We start from the raw sequence: 21,023 nt of genomic DNA on the forward strand, positions 1-21,023 counted from the left end.
CCAGTTAATTAAGTAACTGGGTTAGTTCAAATTGGTCGTCACATTTTGGCATAGTAAGAACAGCAGCTACATGTAGTACATAGGGTTACATGTTTTAACCTGCTCAGTGTGATTTGATGTATTTTCGAAGTTTACCAGGTTTCCATGAGGTCTTGGCCATTTTCTTCCTCTTTCGCATTTGGACGTGTGTACATGTGACTGATCACATGACAGGAAACAGGAGAAAACGGTATAAAAGAGGCAGCATGGCAAGCAAACAGCCTTTCACTTTACAAATCTGCTGGTGATCACCATTTCTGGACTGTGGTGTTTTATTCGGACTTATCTTTGTAGATTCAAGCACTTGGAACATCACTTGGATTGCATTATACACGGCTGGAAACGTGCGGTGCTATGGAACCCCCCCCCCGGTGGGACCCCTCTCTACTCGGTGTTGCAGTAGTCGTGGCCGAGTGGTTAAGGCGATGGACTAGAAATCCATTGGGGTCTCCCCGCGCAGGTTCGAATCTTGCCGACTACGCTTTTGCGTTCCTCCCGCTGCATTGCATAAACAAGTCATGCAAATTTTTTGAAGCCCTTGGACTGTGGCACGCCGTCATCTTCAGTGGTCAGTACCCTGCGTTGTGGCCGCAGTAACCCAGCTTCCAATCCGGGTCTCGCCGTCTTTTGCCCTCAGACTCCTATTTGCCACCTCACCCTTCAGCTGGACATTGTGTCTGAAGTTCGCTGGCGGTCTATTCTGCTTTCTTCCTGCAGTCAACAGACCTGGAGGGCAGCAGGTCGGTGTAGTCGTGGCCGAGAGGTTAAGGCGATGGATTTGAAATCCATTGGGGTCTCCCCCTGCAGGTTCGAACCCTGCCCACTACTAGTTGCGCCCAATTGCATCTTCCACGGTCTTTGCTCTCTCTTCCGCAGTTCCTGTTTTGCAGGCTGCACAACGGCGCTTTGTGGACACGAGTATCAAGCGGGTGGTTTGAGCCCGGGTAGCTCTACCTGGAGCAGGATCGTCTGTGTTTCGCGGTCCAATCGCCGAGCTCGCTTTCCATTTTGACAATGGATTTAACGCCAACCGCGTCGCGCTTGAGAATGGACGGGAGCCAATCAGAGCGCGAGCTGTCCATTGTTGGGGAGCCAATCAGAGCGCGAGCTGTCCATTGTTGGGGAGCCAATCAGAGCGCGAGCAGTCCATTGTTGGGGAGCCAATCCGGTCGCTCGCTATCCATTGTGTTGGGAGCAGACTTTACGCAGTCCTGAGGAAAATTGACAGATTTCAATATCGACAGAAGAAAATTGCATAATTCGACAAAGTAAGTATTAAATGTTTTTTTCCTCTCCGTTTGCTATGTTTTTGAGCTGATAATTCATTACGTTTTCGTCCGTCGTTCATGTTTTGCGTTTAAAAACTATGACTTCGTAACGACTTTTGAACATCTTCTCTATAATTACAATTTGCCTTTAATCTTATTTATTACATTCCATTTAGTCGTTTTATATCTCGGGAAAAAGCGTTACAACTGTCATTAAATTCCCCGGGGAAATTCAAAATGATTTGACTTGAGTGACGTGTGGTGTAGTAACCATGACGTGTTTTGTCGTCGCGTTGTTTGCCTTTAATCTTAGTTATTACATTCCATTTAGTCAGTTTGCAACTGTATAAACAAAGTTTTGCTATACATAAAAATCTGAATGAAAAAAAAACGTGACGCTTGTAAACATTTACCATGTGCAATATTTACTATAGTGGAAGTGTAGTAAAAGTGTTTTGTTAGCATAATTTCACAAGATTTTTAAAAGTTTATTTTGGGTAAAAAACAATCATTTTACATCAAAGTTTGTTGTTTTGCTATAGTGTGAATGTAGTAATCCTGTTTTGTGTTTGCAGATTGATTACTATTTGTATAAACACATATGCAAGTGCTAAACATAATCATTTTAAATGACAAAGGAAAGTAATACATCAATTAACCATAGATATATAAACGCAGTTACAACAAAAGTGTAGTTACTATGAAGAAACATACGTTTAACCACAGTTTTGAACTGAATTAACAATGCTTTTTATTTTTTAATGTCATTATTACACACTAAATGTAGTAACTAACATAACAGTAAATTGGCATAATTGGATGTAAAAAATTCAAATTCAAATTCTTCTAGTCTAGTACTTGCAAAAATGCACATTATTTAGAGTTATTTCCAAATTATGTTTAGATGAGTACCAAGCCAAAGACCCACAAGGCCTTGGGTGATGGCAAGTGGATGACCAGGTTGAGAGCTTTTGCAAGCTCTGGTGCATGGCCTTCTGGAGGCAACAGACCAGCACCACGGCAGCGGAAGTGGTATGACCTCTACCAGAAGGTAAAGTTACCAGTATCTCATTATATTGTACGAAGGTGAATCAAAACCTGTAAATGCAATAAGACTAATCTGAGAAGGGATATCCAAAGGAACAAAAGGACTTCAAAAAGAGAGTAAACAACACCACCACCCCCTGTAGTGTTTATGACACCCTCCTCTCCTCACCTCTGCTCTTCCTGCTTCCCCTCCTTCTGCCCAAAATACTTGGTTTAAAGTTAATTAGGAGTAAGGCATTATATGTCATGTGTCTTCTGAACCTATTGTTCTTCACTTTCATGTTTGGTCTCATTTGAAAGGTCTCAGTGTGATTGGTAAATTGGTCTCAATTTCACAGTAATCACTTATATTATGGAAAAGATTAGAACTTGGTAGAACTGTGTTCTGTTGGGAAGGGGGTGTGTCCTCCTTTTGGGTCTCTGAACGTGTTCCGGCCAGGTGTGACACTGGAGCACGGGAACCTAAACACCAAAAGGTTTTTACAACTACATTTGGGATCTCTTTGTAGATAAGGAAAGTGACAAAAACACAACAAGGCTGGAAAATTCTGCAGGAAAAGGGGGACTCTACAATATAACATGTAATGTGCAGGTCATCTGACAGTGGTGCAGACCAAATCAGTAAACAGTAAAATTTACATTTTTCAGATTGAGAAATGCCCCCTGCAAGCTCATGGACAGACCACCCTCTTTGGTGGGTACAAGGCATGCAGTTGTGGATTCCACACCACCAAGGTCATATATTTTAAAATTACATTAAATTTCAATATCACAATGTTGTTGTGCTGTTTCAATACACCTCATGCTCTTCTGCTGTTGTTTCCAGCCTGCCACTGCTACTTTATCACAGGCCACTGCTGCACCTCCACAATCTGAGGCTTCAGACACGGCTCCTGCCCCATGGTCATTCCTGAGGCCCTCTTCTACTTTATCAATGGTGAATATTTTCCTTGTAGTTAATGTTATATTTAGAATGATCTTGGATTTGTTTGATATGATTTACAAAATTTACTGGTATTCCTATCCTTGTGATGACACAATAACGTGATAAATACCAGGTGAACACAAACACAAACACACACGGACACGCACACACACACACACACACACACACACACACACACACAAAAAGTACATAATAGACTCCTATTAAACTGTATAATTAAAAAAATAATGAACGTATCTTAGATAACCACCTAGTTGCATGATGATGTTAACTTTGTTTCTCTTTTTAGGTTACTAAATCACGGTATAGTGGGTCACAGTTGTCTTCACTAAAGCCCAATTTAGTAGAACGGAAGACCCCCAGCCCTTCTCCATCCTCTGTAAGGACCCCAAGTGCTTCTCCTCCCAGCCCCTCACCTTCTCCAACCTCTGTGAGGACTCCAACTGTGGCCACTGTGAGAACCCCTCGCCCTTTTCCATCCTCGGTGAGGACCCCAAGTGCTTCTCCTCCCAGCCCCTCACCTTCTCCATCCTCTGTTAGAACTCCAACCGTGGCCACTGTGAGAACCCCTCGCCCTTTTCCATCCTCGGTGAGGACCCCAAGTGCTTCTCCTCCCAGCCCCTCACCTTCTCCATCCTCTGTGAGGACTCCAACCATGGCCACTGTGTGAACCCCTAGCCCTTTTCCATCCTCGGTGAGGACCCCAAGTGCTTCTCCTCCCAGCCCCTCACCTTCTCCATCCTCTGTGAGGACGGCAAGCTCTTCTTCTTCCTCTCCGAGACCTCCCAGCCCATCCTTACTGCAGACCCACGTTCCTGCTCCATTCTCTGTGAGTATATTATCACCAATTTATTGACTGTAGTGTATAGTAGTGCAGGCTTCATTTACACAAAAATGAAACGTCCTGAAACGACTGGAGAACCTGAAATTGAGCAGTTCCTGAACATGCTGTCTGGCATTCACAGGTGGAAGGGTGACAAAATTCCTGATATTGTGGGCACTGCAAAACTGACACAGGCCGTCACTCTGTTACCCAAGCAAGAACACCTTGTGTGGGGCAAGCTTCCATCGAACACTCCTCTTTCTATGGGTAGTACTATTGTGATTGAGCCGACCAAAGCACAGACACACAAGAAAAGCATCATGGTTGGTAGAGTGATAGCCTCCATGTCTGGTGATGGATGGGTCCCAGTTAGGATCATAAATCCTCTTGATAAACCTATTACACTAAAAATGAACTCCAAAATTGCAGATGTCTTCCCTGTTGTGGCAGTTGAGGATCTTGGTGCACACTCTGATCACAAGCATGAGATGGTAAGGGTGCACTGCCAGAGCACTGTTGAGGACATTGTCAATGGTGAGGATGGTTGCCCTGCCTTCAAACTTCATAAAAGCTTGCAGAAACTCGATCTTGGCGATCTTGATCTTGATTCATGTGAGGTGTCCTCTTACTGGAAGAGTCGGCTGGTGCAGCTCATAGAAAGGCATGAGGATGTATTCTCAAAACATAAATTGGATTGTGGAAAGGCCAAGGAGTTTGTCCATCATATTCATTTATCAGATGATCGACCTTTCAGGCTTCCATACCGCCGTGTTCCTCCAGCTCAATATCAAAAGCTGAGAAGTGTGCTCTCAGATATGGAGGAACAGGAGATTATACGCAAGTCTTATAGTGAATGGGCTTATGCTTATATGGAAACTTATGCTTATATGGAAAAAAACTGGAGATCTTAGGATATGTGTGGACTACCGTTGGCTGAACACTCGGACTGTTAAGGACGCCCACCCCTTGCCTCATCAGGCAGACTGCTTGGCAGCTTTGAACTTGTGTTTACTAGACTCAGGGAGCACAGCCTAAAGTTGGCCCCTAAGAAATTTTCTGAGGAGAAGCGTTAAATTTCTGGGCCACATTATTGATGGAAGTGGAGTGTCAACGGATCCAGATAAGGTCAGTGCCATATCAGCTGTGTCTGAAGCAGACCTGATGATGCCAGATGGAGTGACGCCCTCACAAAAAAAAATCAAGTCATTTCTGGGGATGGTGATGTATTATCAAAAGTTTATCCCGAACTGTTCCAGCGTCGCAAAGCCCTTGTTCAACCTAACGGCAGCACCAAAAGGACAAAAAGTTTCTCTAAGAGGTGGTGTAAATTTAAAAAAACTGAACCCTGTTGACTGGACACAGAAACACAGTGAAGCGTTCCAGAAATTGAAGTCATCCTTGTTAGAGTCTGTTGTGCTGGCTCATCCTGATTTCAGCAGACCATTCATTTTATGTACGGATGCTTCCTTGGATGGTTTAGGGGCGGTACTTTCGCAAGTACCGGAAGGTGAAACCAAGGCTCGTCCCATCGCCTTTGCCAGCAAAACCCTCACCGGTGCACAAACCAAGTACCCTGCCCATTGTCTGGAATTTCTGGCTCTGAAGTGGTCCGTCTGGGACAAGTTCAGTCACTGGCTGAAAGGGCACGATTTCACAGTCTGGACGGACAACAATCCGCTAACATACATCTTGACCAAGCCTAAACTTGATGCATGTGAGCAGAGGTGGGTGTCTACGCTGGCCCCATATAACTTTAGTATTCAATACATTCCTGGCAGCAGAAATGTGGTTGCGGATGCTCTAAGTAGGCGACCTTTTATTCGTCAGAGTGTTGGCCAAAGACTGATGTCTGAGCCATATGGTCTTCTGTTGAAGGAGGCGGAAAAAGTTCAAGAAGACACCATCCAAGATGCCTTTAGGTTAAGTGCAAACCTTTGCACTGTTGAATGTTATCCCTGTGAGGTGCTAGAGCACTGTTCACTTAATTGTGACGAAGTGTCAGCAGCCCTTGATGTTCATTCACAGTGGGAAGTAGGAACGTCTGGTAGAGCGGTCCAATGGCTCACTCAGGATACCCACCAATTGCTGTCTTCGGTTCCCAGTCCACTGCCAGTGTTCTCACTGAATGAGTTACAAAAGAAGCAGCAAGATGACAAGGTCTTGTCAAGAGTTCTGTTCTATGTGAGTAGAGGACAGAGGCCATCCAGACGGGAAAGAGCAGGAGAGTCATTTGAGGTGCTCAAAAACCTGAAACAGTGGGAGAAATTTAAGATCAATCAATCAATCAATCATTTTTATTTATATAGCGCTTTTAACAACACAGGTTGCATCAAAGCACTGTACAGTATAATGACAGGGATATATAGTGACGAGAGTGACCAATTTCTTATTAAATGCAGAGACGGTCTCTGTAGTCAATTCAACGATAGTCACTAGAAGTTAAGTGTCCCCAACCAAGCAAGCCAGAGGCGACAGCGGCAAGGAAACAAAACCCCATGCATATAGAATGGAGAAAAAAAAAAACTTGGGAGAAACCAGACTCAGTTGGGGTCAGTTCTCCTCTGACCGGACGCCCAGCACTTAACCTCCAGTTCAATTTTAAACGCAGCTGTGTCAGGTAGTGTAAATGACTTAGTGTGTGCGGATACTTGATGGAGTATTGTACAGGGTGTCTAAAGATGTCCTGATGGGAAAGAAGAGATGGCAATATGCTGTTCCGACTTCTCTTGTGAGGCAGGTTCTTCATGGGATTCACAACGAAGCTGGGCATCAAGGTCAGGGTAGGACTTTATCCCTTGCGAGACAAAGGTTCTTCTGGATTGGTTTAGAGCGGGATGTGCGTGATCATGTTAAATGTTGTAAGCGGTGTGTAGTGAGCAAAACACCTGAACCTGAAGGAAGAGCTCCACTGGAAAGCATTAAAACATCATGCCCACTGGAATTGGTCTGCATAGACTTTTGGTCTGCGGAAAATTGCAGTGGTCGCAGTGTGGACGCCCTGGTCATAACTGACCATTTTACTAAGATGGCCTGTGCTTTCCCTTGTAAAGACCAATCTGCTAAGCAAGTGGCAAAGATGTTATGGGACAAGCTTTTCTGTGTTTTTGGCTTTCCAGAGAGGACCCATTCTGATCAAGGTGCCAACTTTGAGAGCCAACTAATTCGTGACCTCCTTGAAATTGCTGGTTCAGCAGTCCAGAACAACAGCATATCACCCAATGGGCAATGGTCAAGCGGAACGTTTTAACAGAACCCTGGGTAACATGATCAGAGCGTTGCCACCAAGGAGCAAACAAAAGTGGCCACAGATGTTGCAAACCTTGACCTTTGCTTATAACTGCACAGCTCATGAATCGACTGGCTACGCACCATTCTATCTGATGTATGGCAGGATCCCCAAGCTTCCTGTTGATGTGATGTTCAGTGGAATAGAAAGGGACTGTGCCATCACTGATTATGACACGTACGTGAGACGTCTGAGGGACGATTTGAAAGAAGCCTTGTCTCTTGCTCAAAGCAATGCTGAAGCTAGTCAAAGGTGGCAAGCTGACCTGTATAACAAGAAGACAAGAGGATGCAGTATTGAAGTTGGTGACCAGGTCTTGGTGGCAAACAAAGGAGAACGTGGAAGGAGAAAACTGGCAAATGGCAGTCCACACCTTATATTGTTGTTGCTTCCAACCCTCAATGCCACACCTATCGCATCCGCAACCCCCACAGTGGTCAGGAAAAAACTGTTCATAGAAACTTGCTCCTTCAAACTAACTTTTTGCCAATTGAGGTTGAAGACTTTGAACCCACATTTAGCGATGACAGTGAACCAGATGATGATTGTAGTGGAGTAACATTGAGTGATGCTGAAAAACCCAACTCAGCCTGCAGCAATGCTGATCGAACTGAAAGTTGGGTTGCAAAGACTGTAGCTTCAGATGATGTCTCAATCAGTCTTTCCTTTAGGTCAGAAAGTGTTCCTTCATTGGCAGTGAACCCAAAATCTACAAGGACAGATTTTGGTGCAGTAGAAGGTAACCCTTTGTGTTGTGAAGATGTCACCGTTCATCCCAATAGAACAGAGACTGACACACAAACACCCTTATCACCGGAAGAGCTAGTTAGTGAGGGTGGTCTTACTTCTAAATCTGTGGATTCATCTTCTGTCCAAGTTCCATTACAAGTTAGAACCAGACTTGGACGCCTTGTGAAGCCTGTGAACAGGTTAATTCAAAACATGTCTCAAAATGTGAAGACAACAAGTTCTTTCAGTGCGTTTACAAGATCTTTAATGTCTTAAATCAAATTGGTACTTATGCTGAGGTCACATTCTGGAGTTGTTGTACTATTGTTTTTTTTGTATTTTCTCTGAAGTACATAGGATACTGAGTTTACAAATCACTGTCTTTTACTAAGGTCGTTATACTGGTGTTTAGGGCACCTTTATTGCAAGTGGTTCTTCATAGGCCTGATCAACCTGTTTGGACTACTTTCCCTGTGGAGTGGGAAGCATATATGCTGCTGTGACCAGTCTATTCATTGACAGTTTGAGTTTCCTCTGAGAACTTTTCATATTGCACCCTGATAAACAAGTTTTGTGAAGTTCAGGGGGGAGTATGTAGCTAGGTTAATAATTATACAATATTCAATGTGAACTTCAGCAAAACTTTTTTCTTTTGTTTACATTTATTGTGTTCTGAGATAAGTTGAAGTGTACATAATTATTTTACATGGAACCAGTTTTGCCAAATTTTGTGTTATTAGGAGCGCATATTAGTGACGCACATGATACCTCGTGCGGTGCGCTGACAGCGCCATTTTAGAATTAGATTCGCCGCTGACGGGGTCAGATGCATTCTCTCTCGCTCTGTTAATGAGAGCCTGGTAAGAACGCGCTAAATGAGTTCAACGTGTTATTTCATAAGATAAACGTCTAAACGTAATGTAAGGCTGTGATGACATGAAAATGAATGTAAATGATCGCGTATTTGAATGCTTTACTGTTACTGGTATAGCTCATGAGCTTCTCTATCTGTCTGAGCAGAGTGAAGAAGAGAGAGAGAGACGTGTGTCCAACAAATTAATGTGTGCTCTGTTTCTGCAGGTATGGTGTATGTTTACTGTTATATACTGAGACATGTTTGAAGTGTGTTATATTGTGTGTCTGTTATTTCTATTTTGACTCCTCCTGTCAGGTCACCTTATAAAGAGCCGCTCTGGCCATAGCTTAGATAGGCTGAAGATCTGAAGGTCTCTAGTTTGATCTTGGATTTCGGCAGTGGATTCCTTGGTGTATCGTTTGGGCACAGTTCTGAAGCTTGCAGGTTTCCAACCATTTCTACCTTGCCAAAAAAAGTGCAGGCACCCTACTGAGGTCGCTTGGTTCCACGTTGTAAAGGTTAGCAATCAGGGATCTGAATCTAGCTGTACGAGTTTAAATCTCAGCAAAACCTGAGAGCTATTTACTGGTTGCGTGAAGGGCGAGTGTTCCCAAAAAAATTGAAACTTTTAAACTCAACGGAAACAAGTGTGAGCGTTATCTTGAGGAGGGAAGCATTACAGACCTTGGAATTTATGAAAACAGAATGAACTGTACCGAGCTGCAGTGTAGCCTTCAGCCTCACGTTCTTTGTTGTAGATGTTCCCATCAGCATTAAACTGCAATGTCTCTTGAGCCCTCTTGCTGCAATTGCCAATAACGGAGGTATGATTCTCGCTTTGGGTGCGAGAGGTCCCGGGTTCAAATCCCGGACGAGCCCTTAGAAGGGCTTACTTTGAAGCTGTTTTGTCACAAGCATCAAGTGGGCAGAGAAACTGCCAAAGACAGGCCGGTTAGCTCAGTTGGTTAGAGCGTGGTGCTAATAACGCCAAGGACGTGGGAAATAGCTCAGTTGGGAGAGCGTTAGACTGAAGATCTAAAGGTCTCTGGTTCGATCCCGGGCAGTAGGCAGCTGTCTTCTTGCCAGAGAATTATTTGTGTTTAATTGCTTGTGTTTAACTACTATCATGACAAAAACTCCCTTCTTTGGTCGTTGCTGTATGGGATGTGTACCCTTCGGGTCCCTGCGAGCTCTCGCCAAGGTGGTAGGGCGCATCGAGTCGTCTCGACACCTCGCATACCGTGCTGTACTGGGGTGCAGTACAGTACACGGCAGCGTCCGCTGAGGCAAGGGGCTGGACACACCTGTCCATGGCACCGGAGACCTATTGCAAAAGGGGGCGTGGCCTCTGCCTTTCTCAAAACAAGGGGTGGCAGGAAAGGAGAGAAAAACAAAACCAGTCAGACCGGGTGACAGCTGCGGGCAGTTAAATAGATGTAAGAACTGCAGCTGGGTTGTGGTGAAATATCTCTAGGGCAAAGGAGATGGGGAACGATTTTAAAAGCAAGCGCTCCCATGCTGAGACGGGCAGACCGGGATCCAGCGTAACGTGTTGTAAATGGTAGGGTGGATGCGGGAGGTAACCCTGCGACTGAGCTAAGATGAATACTGGGTCCTCTGGGTTAGCAGACACTCCGTGCAGCCTCCCAGGCCAGAAGGCTGACTGCACGGCAGTTTGAAGCTTGTTACCACCCTGTCGGTCCACGTCCACTTGGGCTGGAGAGGTCGCGCTCCTCGTGGGCATTCTTTCGCAGAGGCAATATTGTAGTCTATGAGGCTCATCCGAGGTGCAATCATTGCTGGTTGAAAACTTTACCCAATACCTTGCCGGGATGACTTGAAATACAGTCAGCCTTGGCAATTTTTGCCAGCCTCTCCGGAGGCTTTGCGTTTGGTTGAAAAGGATAAGCTCTTCTTCTTTCTCTTCTCTTTTTTCAATCACGTGCAGGTTTTTGACCTTTGTGCAGCAGAGGAAGTGCATTGAGCGTGTCGTACAAGGAAGATGAACGAAAGGTGTAAAGCGATGGTGTTTGCCAGATTGGATTCTAAAAAGAATTGGACAAGAATTGACCGGTGAGGATGGTCTTCCAAACCCACGTGTGTAGAGCAAAACGGCTAAGCAGTCCAATCCTGTCAAAATTGGCTCCTGTCTGCAGAGAGGTTGGTTTGTTTGTAGCTGCGTGTAGCTTCGCTTTTCAATTTATCACCTTTTCCCTAGCGATCAAATATAATTTAACTGTACGGTTAATACGATCAAATTAATCTAACTAATTAGACTGCTGTTAGTTCGTTCGCTTTAATCTAAAACTCGGCGGTGAGTTAGTACTCGTTAGCCGATTCACTTTTGCTCTCACACGTGTTTTCGCGCCTATTGTGGGCTTTTCCCGCTCCTGTTCATTTGTTCCTTGCACTCGTTCGCTCCATTTTCACAAGCTCATCAAAACAAGAGTGGTAAGTGAATCCTTACGTGAGTAATCGGCTTCTCCCTGCATCGTCACTTGCACCGTCTGTCACATGTATAGCTTATCCTTCTCTGTTAGCGATCAGGGATTTACGTGTGATAAATGCAGGGAAATAGCTAGGCTGACAGAGAAGGTTTTAGAATTAGAGACACGCATCCAAATTTTAATTGAGGACAGTAAGAATGCGAGGGCTGTAGATACTTCTTTGGATGTGACTAGTACAGTGAATCATGTACATTGTTCGGTTCCAGCTTCAGAGCCCGTGCAGCAGGGCAATTGGGTGACCGTGAGGCGGGCTAGTCACGGGTCAAAACACCGCTCTTCCGTTCCGATTAGAACATCAAACAGGTTCTCCCCACTCAGTGTCGCACCCACTGAGAAACCTGATCAAAGTGCTCTAGTAATTGTCGATTCTATTGTACGGAACGTGAAAATAGAGACACCAGCCACTGTAGTCCAATGCTTACCGGGAGCCAGAGCGTCTGACATCTTGTCAAATTTAAAAGTGCTGGCTAATGCTAAACGGAAATTTCGTAAGATTGTTATTCACGTCGGCGCTAATGGTGTTCGACTTCGCCAGTCGGAGATCACTAAAAATAATATTAAAGAGGTGTGTGAATTTGCAAGCACGATGTCGGACAATGTAATATGCTCCGGTCCCCTCCCTGCTTACCGGGGTGATGAGATTTACAGCAGACTGCTGGGTCTCAATGGCTGGATGTTTAAGTGGTGCCCGCAGAACAACATAGGCTTTATAGACAATTGGATGAGTTTCTGGGGCAGACCTGACCTGTTGAAAAGAGATGGTCTTCATCCCTCCTGGGGTGGTGCTGCTCTTCTATCTAGAAATATGGCATATAGTCTTATAGCTCCAACATGACCAACTAGTGCCCAGGTCAGGAAGCAGACAGACCGGCTAAACCGACCGTCTGCTAGCTGCATCACGTCACAGAAGGCAGTTAATTCTCAACACATAGAGACTCTTTCACCTAGTTATCACACTATAGAGACTGTGTCTGTTCCCCGAAATAGAATATGCAGAGACTACCTATAAACTACCTATAATTCAAATAAGCAAAATGATAAAACTTGGCTCGCTAAATATTAGATCACTTTCCACAAAAGCCCTTTACGTATATGTTTTGATCAAAGATCAGAAGCTAGATTTGCTTTGTTTGACAGAAACCTGGCTAAAACCAGATGATTATATTACGCTAAATGAATCTACCCCCCAAAATTATTTCTATAAAAATGAGCCACGTTTAAAAGGTAGAGGGGGAGGTGTTGCTACAATTTATAACAATATTCTTAGTACTTCTCAAAGGGCAGGCTTTAAGTATAACTCATTTGAAGTTTTCGTGCTGCATATAACATTATCTACAGAATCATGTGCTAGTGATAAATCTTCTGTCATGTTTGTACTGGCTACTGTATACAGGCCACCAGGGCACAGCACAGATTTCATTAAAGAATTTGCTGATTTTCTAACTGAGTTAGTACTGGCTGCAGATAAAGTCTTAATTGTTGGCGATTTTAATATCCATGTTGATAATGAAAAGACTCATTAGGATCAGCTTTCTTAGACATTTTGAACTCCGTTGGGGTTAGACAACACGTCTCTGGACCTACTCATTGTAGAAATCATACTCTAGATCTAATACTGTCACATGGAATTGATGTTAAAATGGTTGAAGTACTGCAGCAAAGTGATGACATTTCAGATCACTATCTAGTCTTGTGTGAACTCTGTATAGTTAAACCTGTAAACTCTGCACCTTATTACAAGTATGGTAGAACCATCACTTCCACCACAAAAGATAGCTTTCTAAATAACCTTCCTGACTTATCTCAATTCCTTAGCTCATCCAATACGACGCAAAAACTTGATGATATAACAGAAACTATGCACTCTCTTTTTTCTAGCACTTTAGATACAGTTGCTCCTTTGCACTTAAAAAAGATAAAAGAAAATGGAGCGCAGGTGGAGAAAAACTAAATTTCGTACTGCCTGGCGGGAGAGTATGCTGTCATACAGAAAAGCATTAAACATTGCAAGATCTGATTATTTTTCATCCCTTTTAGAAGAAAACAAACACAACCCCCGGTATTTATTCAGTACAGTAACTAAATTAACAAAAAATAAGACGTCAACAGGTGCTAATATTCCCCAAGAGTATAGCTGCAATGAGTTTATGAATTTCTTTACTTCTAAGATTGATACCATCAGAGATAAAATTGTAACTATGCAGCTGTCAACTACAGTTAGCTTTAGAACCCCTGAGGAAAAATTACACTCTTTCTCTATTATAGGAGAAGAACACTTGTACAAACTTGTTAAATCATCTAAACCAGCAACATGTATGTTAGACCCTGTTCCATCTAAACTATTAAAAGATTTGCTTCCAGAAGTCATAGATCCTATTTTGAACATTATTAATTCATCATTGTCATTAGGACATGTTCCCACAACCTTCAAACTGGCTGTAGTTAAGCCTCTTATTAAGAAACCACATCTTGATCCCAAAGACTTAGTAAATTACAGACCAATCTCTAATCTCCGTTTTCTGTCAAAAAAACTAGAAAAGGTAGTATCTCACAACTGTATTCCTTTTTAGAAAAAAATGGTGTCTGTGAGGATTTCCAATCAGGTTTTAGACCGTACCATAGTACTGAGACTGCTCTCATTAGAGTTACTAATGACCTGTTTCTATCATCTGATCGTGATTTTATCTCGTTATTAGTGCTATTAGATCTTAGCGCAGCATTCGATACTATCGATCACAACATTCTCTTGGATAGACTAGAAAACTATGTTGGCATTAGAGGAAGCACCTTAGCATGGTTTAAATCATATCTATCTGAGCGCTATCAGTTTGTAGCATTAAATGAGGAGGTATCATATCAATCACAAGTGAAATATGGAGTTCCTCAAGGCTCAGTGCTAGGACCGTTACTTTTCAACCTATACATGTTACCTCTGGGAGATATTATCAGGAGTCATGGTGTTAGCTTTCATTGCTATGCTGATGATACTCAGCTCTATATTTCAGTGCAGCCTGGTGATACACACCAAATTGAGAATCTAACAGAATGCATAGTCGATATAAAAAGCTGGATGATGAGTAACTTCTTAATGCTAAATTCTGAAAAAACAGAGGGGCTAATAATTGGACCTAAAAACCCCACATATAATAATCTAGAACACTGTCTAACACTTAATGGCTGCTCTGTTAATTCTTCATCATCAGTTAGGAACCTAGGTGTGCTGTTTGACAGCAATCCTTCCTTCGAAAATCATGTTTCTAGCATCTGTAAAACTGAGTTTTTCCATCTTAAAAATATTTCTAAATTACGACCTATGCTTTCAACCTCTATTGCAGAAATATTAATTCATGCGTTTGTGACCTCGAGGTTAGATTATTGTAATGCTTTATTGGGTGGTTGTTCTGCACGCTTAATAAACAAACTTCAGCTAGTCCAAAACGCAGCAGCCAGAGTCCTTACTAGATCTAGGAAGCATGATGATATTAGCCCGGTTCTGTCAACACTGCACTGGCTCCCTATCAAACATCGGATAGATTTTAAAATCTTATTAATTACCTATAAAGCCCTGAATGGTTTAGCTCCTCAATACTTGAGCGAGCTCTTATCACATTATAGTCCTGCACGTCCGCTGCATTCTCAAAACTCTGGCCATTTGATAATACCTAGAATATCAAAATCAACTGCGGGCGGCAGATCCTTTTCCTATTTTGCACCTAAACTCTGGAACAATCTCCTAACTCTGTTCGTGAAGCAGACACACTCTGCCAGTTTAAATCTAGATTAAAGACACATCTTTTTAACTTAGCCTACACATAACACACCAACACACTTTTATTATTTAAATCCGTTAAAGGATTTTTAGGCTGCATTACTTAGATTTGCTGGAACCGGGAACACTACTCCTACAATACGATGTACTTGTGACATCGTAAAAAAATTGGCATCTACGCTGATATTAGTCCTGTCTCTTTCTCAATCTGCTTTCACAGTTTGTATCCAGACTAGATGGTGGATCAGCACACAGAGATTATGTTCATCAGAGACCAGAACACCTAGATGCGCCCCGTGGACCAATCACCAGATCCTGATGCACACACACATACACACACACACTAAGTCATTTACACTACCTGACACAGTTGCATTTAAAATTGAACTGGAAGTTAAGTGCTGGGCGTCCGGTCAGAGGAGAACTGACCCCAACTGAGTCTGGTTTCTCCCAAGGTTTTTTTTTCTCCATTCTGTATGCATGGGGTTTTGTTTCCTTGCCGCTGTCACCTCTGGCTTGATTGGTTGGGGACACTTAACTTCTAGTGATTATCGTTGAATTGACTACAGAGACCGTCTCTGCATTTAATAAGAAATTGGTCACTCTCGTCATTATACATCCCTGTCATTATACTGTACAGTGCTTTGATGCAACATGTGTTGTTAAAAGCACTATATAAATAAAAATGATTGATTGATTGAATCCAGACACGCCCCTTATCATCAGCTCGTTAGTAGGGCACACAAAGAAGTGAATGGCCTGTGTCAGAAAACAAAGCTGCAGAGCTCTGGGTTGGCCACCTGGAAAGACACCAAGCGACGAGGATTGGATTCGAACCCACGCGTGCAGAGCACAATGGATTAGTAGTCCATCGCCTTAACCACTCGGCCACCTCGTCAATGGCCTGGCTGCAGCGACTCTTTGGAAGAAGACCTGAAAGGAGGAGTCAAAATGGAAAGAACAGACATTGACAGAAAACAAGTGCCTAGCAGTGTCAAAGAGAACAGAACAGACTGCTGCTTCTGAAGAAGCTGCTGGCAGACTCGTCCAGGATTTGAACCCGGGACCTCTCACACCCTAAGCGAGAATCATACCCCTAGACCAACGAGCCTACTGCACACTGCGCTGCCTTGACCATGGGGTCTTCTGCAGGAACCCCCTTTGGCACCTCCCGAGCAGAGAGAAAGGAAAAGAACATCTACAGCAACTACAAAATAAGGAATTTTGTCATGAAAGTAGTTAAACACAAGCAATGAAAGACAAATAAGGAACGCGAACTAACATGGAAATAATTGAACCCCTCGACACAGCATCAAAGTCTCTGAATGGATTGAAAACTGGGGCTGGGTCTAACATGTAGATGGATTTTAGGGAAGATGCTGCTTAAATGGTCAGATGGCCCTCAGAGTTTGAGCTCTCGGTCAGTTCTTCATCTAAAACAAGTCCCACCGAGATTAGAACTCGGTTCGCTGGATTCAGAGTCGAGAGTGCTAACCATTACACCATGGAACCCCAGCTGCAGTCACTTGTGCTCAGAAGGCCACAAAAGCAAGCATCTCTCAAGGGATTCGGTTGACTTTTCTTCTCTGGCAAGATGACACAGAGGTTCCCCCGAGATTTGAACTCGGATCGCTGGATTCAAAGTCCAGAATGCTGACCGTTACACCATGGAACCCAGGGGAGTCTGTGGAGAGAGAGAGTGACGAGATGGAAAGTGCCACCGTCAAATTGGTAGCATCAGTAGGGTGTCAGCACTTTTTTTGGCAAGGTAGAAAAGGCTGAAACCTGCAAGCTTCAGAACTGTGCCCAAACGATACACCTGGGGTGCAGTACAGTACAACGGCTGTAAATGGTAGGGTGGATGCGGGAGGTAACCCTGCGACTGAGCTAAGATTAATACTGGGTCCTCTGGTCGATGGCAAATCCGCAGCGACTCTTTGGAAGAAGACCTGAAAGGAGGAGTCAAAATGGAAAAAACAGTCATTGACAGAAAACAAGTGCCTAGAGAACAGAACAGAACTCGTCCGGGATTTGAAGCCGAGACCTCTCGCACCCTAAGCGAGAATCATAGGCAAACAAATGACAGGCGGTCTCTGAATGGATTGAAAACTGACCCGTCACGTCCACAGCTGAAAACTCTGGTACAAGCACAATCAGTGGCGCAATGGATAACGCGCGTCTGACTACAGATCAGAAGATTCTAGGTTCGACTGCTGGCTCGCTCTCTCTTTATGTTGATTTATTCCTTGCTGCCACCTGGGCACAGAGAAAAACTTGTCAACTAAATCAAACTCAACTAATAATCCGCCACGTATACTATTCAAATTGCATCTCCATTTCAGGGATAATTTCTCAATTTTCCTCAATATCTGTTCTGCCATCACTTTGTGTCTTCGTAATTCTAGTCTTACTTCCTTTTAAAATCCCACAACAAAAGCTAAAGACCTCTACGAAATCATGGGCCGCCACACGCATGTAAATTGGCCCAGAATTCCGCCACACTCTCTCAGTCTGTTTCCATATGTTCTAGCTGTGAGGATTATTGGTGTTCACCCAGGCGGCCCGAGTTCGACAGCCGGAATGGGAAGGATGTTTTGCTCATTGCTTCCTTCTTCAAACGAGCAGTTTGTTCGCGGAAGCTTCTTTTCCGGGGTCATTGGTCTGCAGAAAGCTGAAAAAATGAGGATCTGCTCTCACGCCGCGTGCCTTCTATAGCTCAGTTGGAAGAGCGGAGGACTGTAGGAAAGGAGGTTGTAATCTTTAAGTCTCTGGCTCGAAGGAGTTCTTTTACTTTTTGCCATGTCCGCCATTTGATTTTCGACGTGGCCTTTCCGAGCTTCTGTCACAGCGTGACTACAGATGGCAAAACGAAGTTCCCTGACCAGCAATCAAACCGGGCCGCGGTGGTGTGAGCACCGAATCCTAACCTTTTTTTTTTTTTTTTTATTATGAAAATTAAGTCAATTAAATACATTAAAAAGACTAGTAAAAGTTATTTGCTTCCGGGCAGTTTCCACATTAAATCTTTTAAAACACAGTAAACTTTTGGTGTAAAAACAACATAAAAGTCATCTAACATATTTTCACTTTTAAAATACACATAAAGGTTTTCTATGTAAGCTTTCGTTTTCCTTTTAAGTACAGTCCAAACATCCAACACAATTTCTTCTTTCTTGGCCACATTTCTTCTCTCCCATATTGCACCTTTCATTAGCAATACCCATAGATTAATAAATTTTTACCAAACATCACCACTCTGCTCCATTGAATTACATTTTCATCCCACTCCTCAGTTAAGTCTCTAATCACCCATTTACATTTTCTTATAAACCTTTCCAATTCTTTACAATATAAACACGTTTAAAATCCCCTCCTCTTTTTCTTGACATACTTTACACATAGCATTTTGTTGTAAACCAATTTTGTTTAAAATAACCTCAGTAAAAACAACTTTATGTCTTATAGAATACTCCAAGCATTCCAATTTTGTTCCCACACATCTTCCCCTCAAATTTCTCCATATACACTCTTCTTTCAAATATTTGAATTTTTCTAACCAATACTTATTTAAAACTCTCTAAACACACAATAAATTTTTTTAACAGTACATTCGTTAAAATCACATAAATTTTCCCCCAGTTTCACATAAATGTTCCTCTCTTTTGGATCCTCTTACATGCACTCTATTCTTTTAATCCAATCTTTTGGTATTGCATTCTTGATGTCTCCATATTTGTTTGTTGTTTGTTGTTTACTGTATTCTTCTTTTGCCATTTCCATTGTATCTATGATATACTGTGTTGGTAAAAAACTTTTTTTAAACTCATACAAAATATCTCTCACTCTTGTTATCCCCACTTCCATCCATTTTTTAAAACACATTTCTTTGCCTTGTTTCAAAATGTTTTTGTTTAAGAACAGAGGTTGATTTAAAATGTTTTCTCTTCTATACGGATTATACTCAATTTTCATTAAAAACTTTCCCCAGGCACTAAAAATTTCTCTATAAAACTCTGGTAATCCTTCCGTCATCCAAATTTTCGTTTTCATACATAGAATTCCATCCCCTATATTAAAATGTCCACATTTGTTTAGAAAGAATCTCATAGTTTTTTTCCACTCCGTTATGTTTTCTTGTTGCATGTATTTCTTGACAATTTTTACTCTCAAAGCATTTTTTCGCTGTTCCACATCCATTAGCTCTAAGCCCCCCTTCTCTACCGCCCCTAAAATCATGTTATGTGCAATCCTAGCTGGAAGTCACTCCTCTTCCAATCCTCCCATCTCCATCCCATCTCTTTTTGTAATCATTCAGAATCACACACACACACACACACACACACACACACACACACACACACACACACAAAGTACATAATAGACTCCAATTAAACTGTATAATAAAAAAAATAATGAACGTATCTTAGATGACCACCTAGTTGCATGATGATGTTAACTTTGTTTCTCTTTTTAGTTCACTAAATCACGGTATAGTGGGTCACAGTTGTCTTCACTAAAGCCCAATTTAGTAGAACGGAAGACCCCCAGCCCTTCTCGATCCTCTGTAAGGACCCCAAGTGCTTCTCCTCCCAGCCCCTCACCTTCTCCATCCTCTGTGAGGACTCCAACCGTGGCCACTGTGAGAACCCCTCGCCCTTTTCCATCCTCGGTGAGGACCCCAAGTGCTTCTCCTCCCAGCCCCTCACCTTCTCCATCCTCTGTGAGGACTCCAACCGTTATCACTGTGAGAACCCCTCGTCCTTTTCCATCCTCGGTGAGGACCCCAAGTGCTTCTCCTCCCAGCCCCTCACCTTCTCCATCCTCTGTGAGGACGGCAAGCTCTTCTTCTTCCTCTCCGAGACCTCCCAGCCCATCCTTACTGCAGACCCATATTCCTGCTCCATTCTCTGTGAGTATATTATCACCAATTTATTGACTGTAGTGTATAGTAGTGCAGGCTTCATTTACACAAAAATCTAATTTTCATCCAAACAGGAGGAGCCTAGAAGAGTCCAGCCAGCCCCTGCAGAGGACTCAGCTTCAGTCAGGCTACCAGTTGAATTAGGCAAGACCATCCCTGTGCAGGACCAAAGGTGGATTGCCAACACTTTATTTCACTCTGGCAAGCTGCGGCCAGATTTGAAGCTGTGGTATGAGCCTCCCATCCCGGCCCTCATTTACCACCAGACACCAACACCTGACCAGTTCTTTACCCATCGGCTAATGGTGTGGATGCCCTACCTCCTGTGGAAGGTGATGGTTCACTGTCCGGCTTGTAACAAGAACCTAACAGGTTATGATGTCCACAAAAGGGCCAGGAAGGTCCTGGATATTGACAGGTACTACCTGCTGGTGACAGAGACACTCAGGTGTACTGTGTGTTCTCAAAACTATCTGTCAACAAGCCAGACTGTCCGGGACCAGCTCGACCTGCCGCACCAGAAAATGTTCCAGCTGATTCTGACATGCAAGTAAGTCAGTGGTAAAGTAGTCTAAAGATGGCTTTTGTGAAGACTGAAACGACTCCACAATGAACATGCAAATAATTATCCAAAATTAACATTTTCAGGTATGCCTGTGACATCCGTGTCATTAGGCTGCTTTGGGACCGGACGCTAGGCCACAGTCCAGCTCGATTGGTGCGGCAGTTGAAAGAGAACCATGGAGAGGAATGGCTGAATCGGCTGGCACACTATCTTGGGGAGTGTGCTGACTTTGTCGATCGACCCAGCCTGTATCCGGTGGTCTGCCAG

At 43.2% G+C, this 21,023-nt stretch overlaps 5 non-coding genes across 5 annotated transcripts; 2 read left to right on the forward strand and 3 right to left on the reverse strand.

Annotated features, from left to right (window-relative positions):
- Nucleotides 1-438: 438 nt before the first annotated feature.
- Nucleotides 439-520, forward strand: trnas-aga. Its single transcript has one exon. It is a non-coding gene; the product is annotated as a tRNA-Ser (tRNA).
- A 10,216-nt stretch (nucleotides 521-10,736) lies between these two features.
- Nucleotides 10,737-10,877, forward strand: LOC122334195. The gene has a single exon (XR_006248727.1). It is a non-coding gene; the product is annotated as a U4 spliceosomal RNA (small nuclear RNA).
- Nucleotides 10,878-16,086: 5,209 nt separating this feature from the next.
- trnas-acu lies at nucleotides 16,087-16,168 on the reverse strand. Its single transcript has one exon. It is a non-coding gene; the product is annotated as a tRNA-Ser (tRNA).
- Nucleotides 16,169-16,309: 141 nt separating this feature from the next.
- On the reverse strand, nucleotides 16,310-16,381 carry trnap-agg. Its single transcript has one exon. It is a non-coding gene; the product is annotated as a tRNA-Pro (tRNA).
- A 492-nt stretch (nucleotides 16,382-16,873) lies between these two features.
- Nucleotides 16,874-16,945, reverse strand: trnaq-uug. The gene has a single exon. It is a non-coding gene; the product is annotated as a tRNA-Gln (tRNA).
- Nucleotides 16,946-21,023: the final 4,078 nt, after the last annotated feature.

Source organism: Puntigrus tetrazona, unplaced genomic scaffold, assembly GCF_018831695.1.
Source record: "Puntigrus tetrazona isolate hp1 unplaced genomic scaffold, ASM1883169v1 S000000499, whole genome shotgun sequence".
Classification (NCBI taxonomy): domain Eukaryota; kingdom Metazoa; phylum Chordata; class Actinopteri; order Cypriniformes; family Cyprinidae; genus Puntigrus; species Puntigrus tetrazona.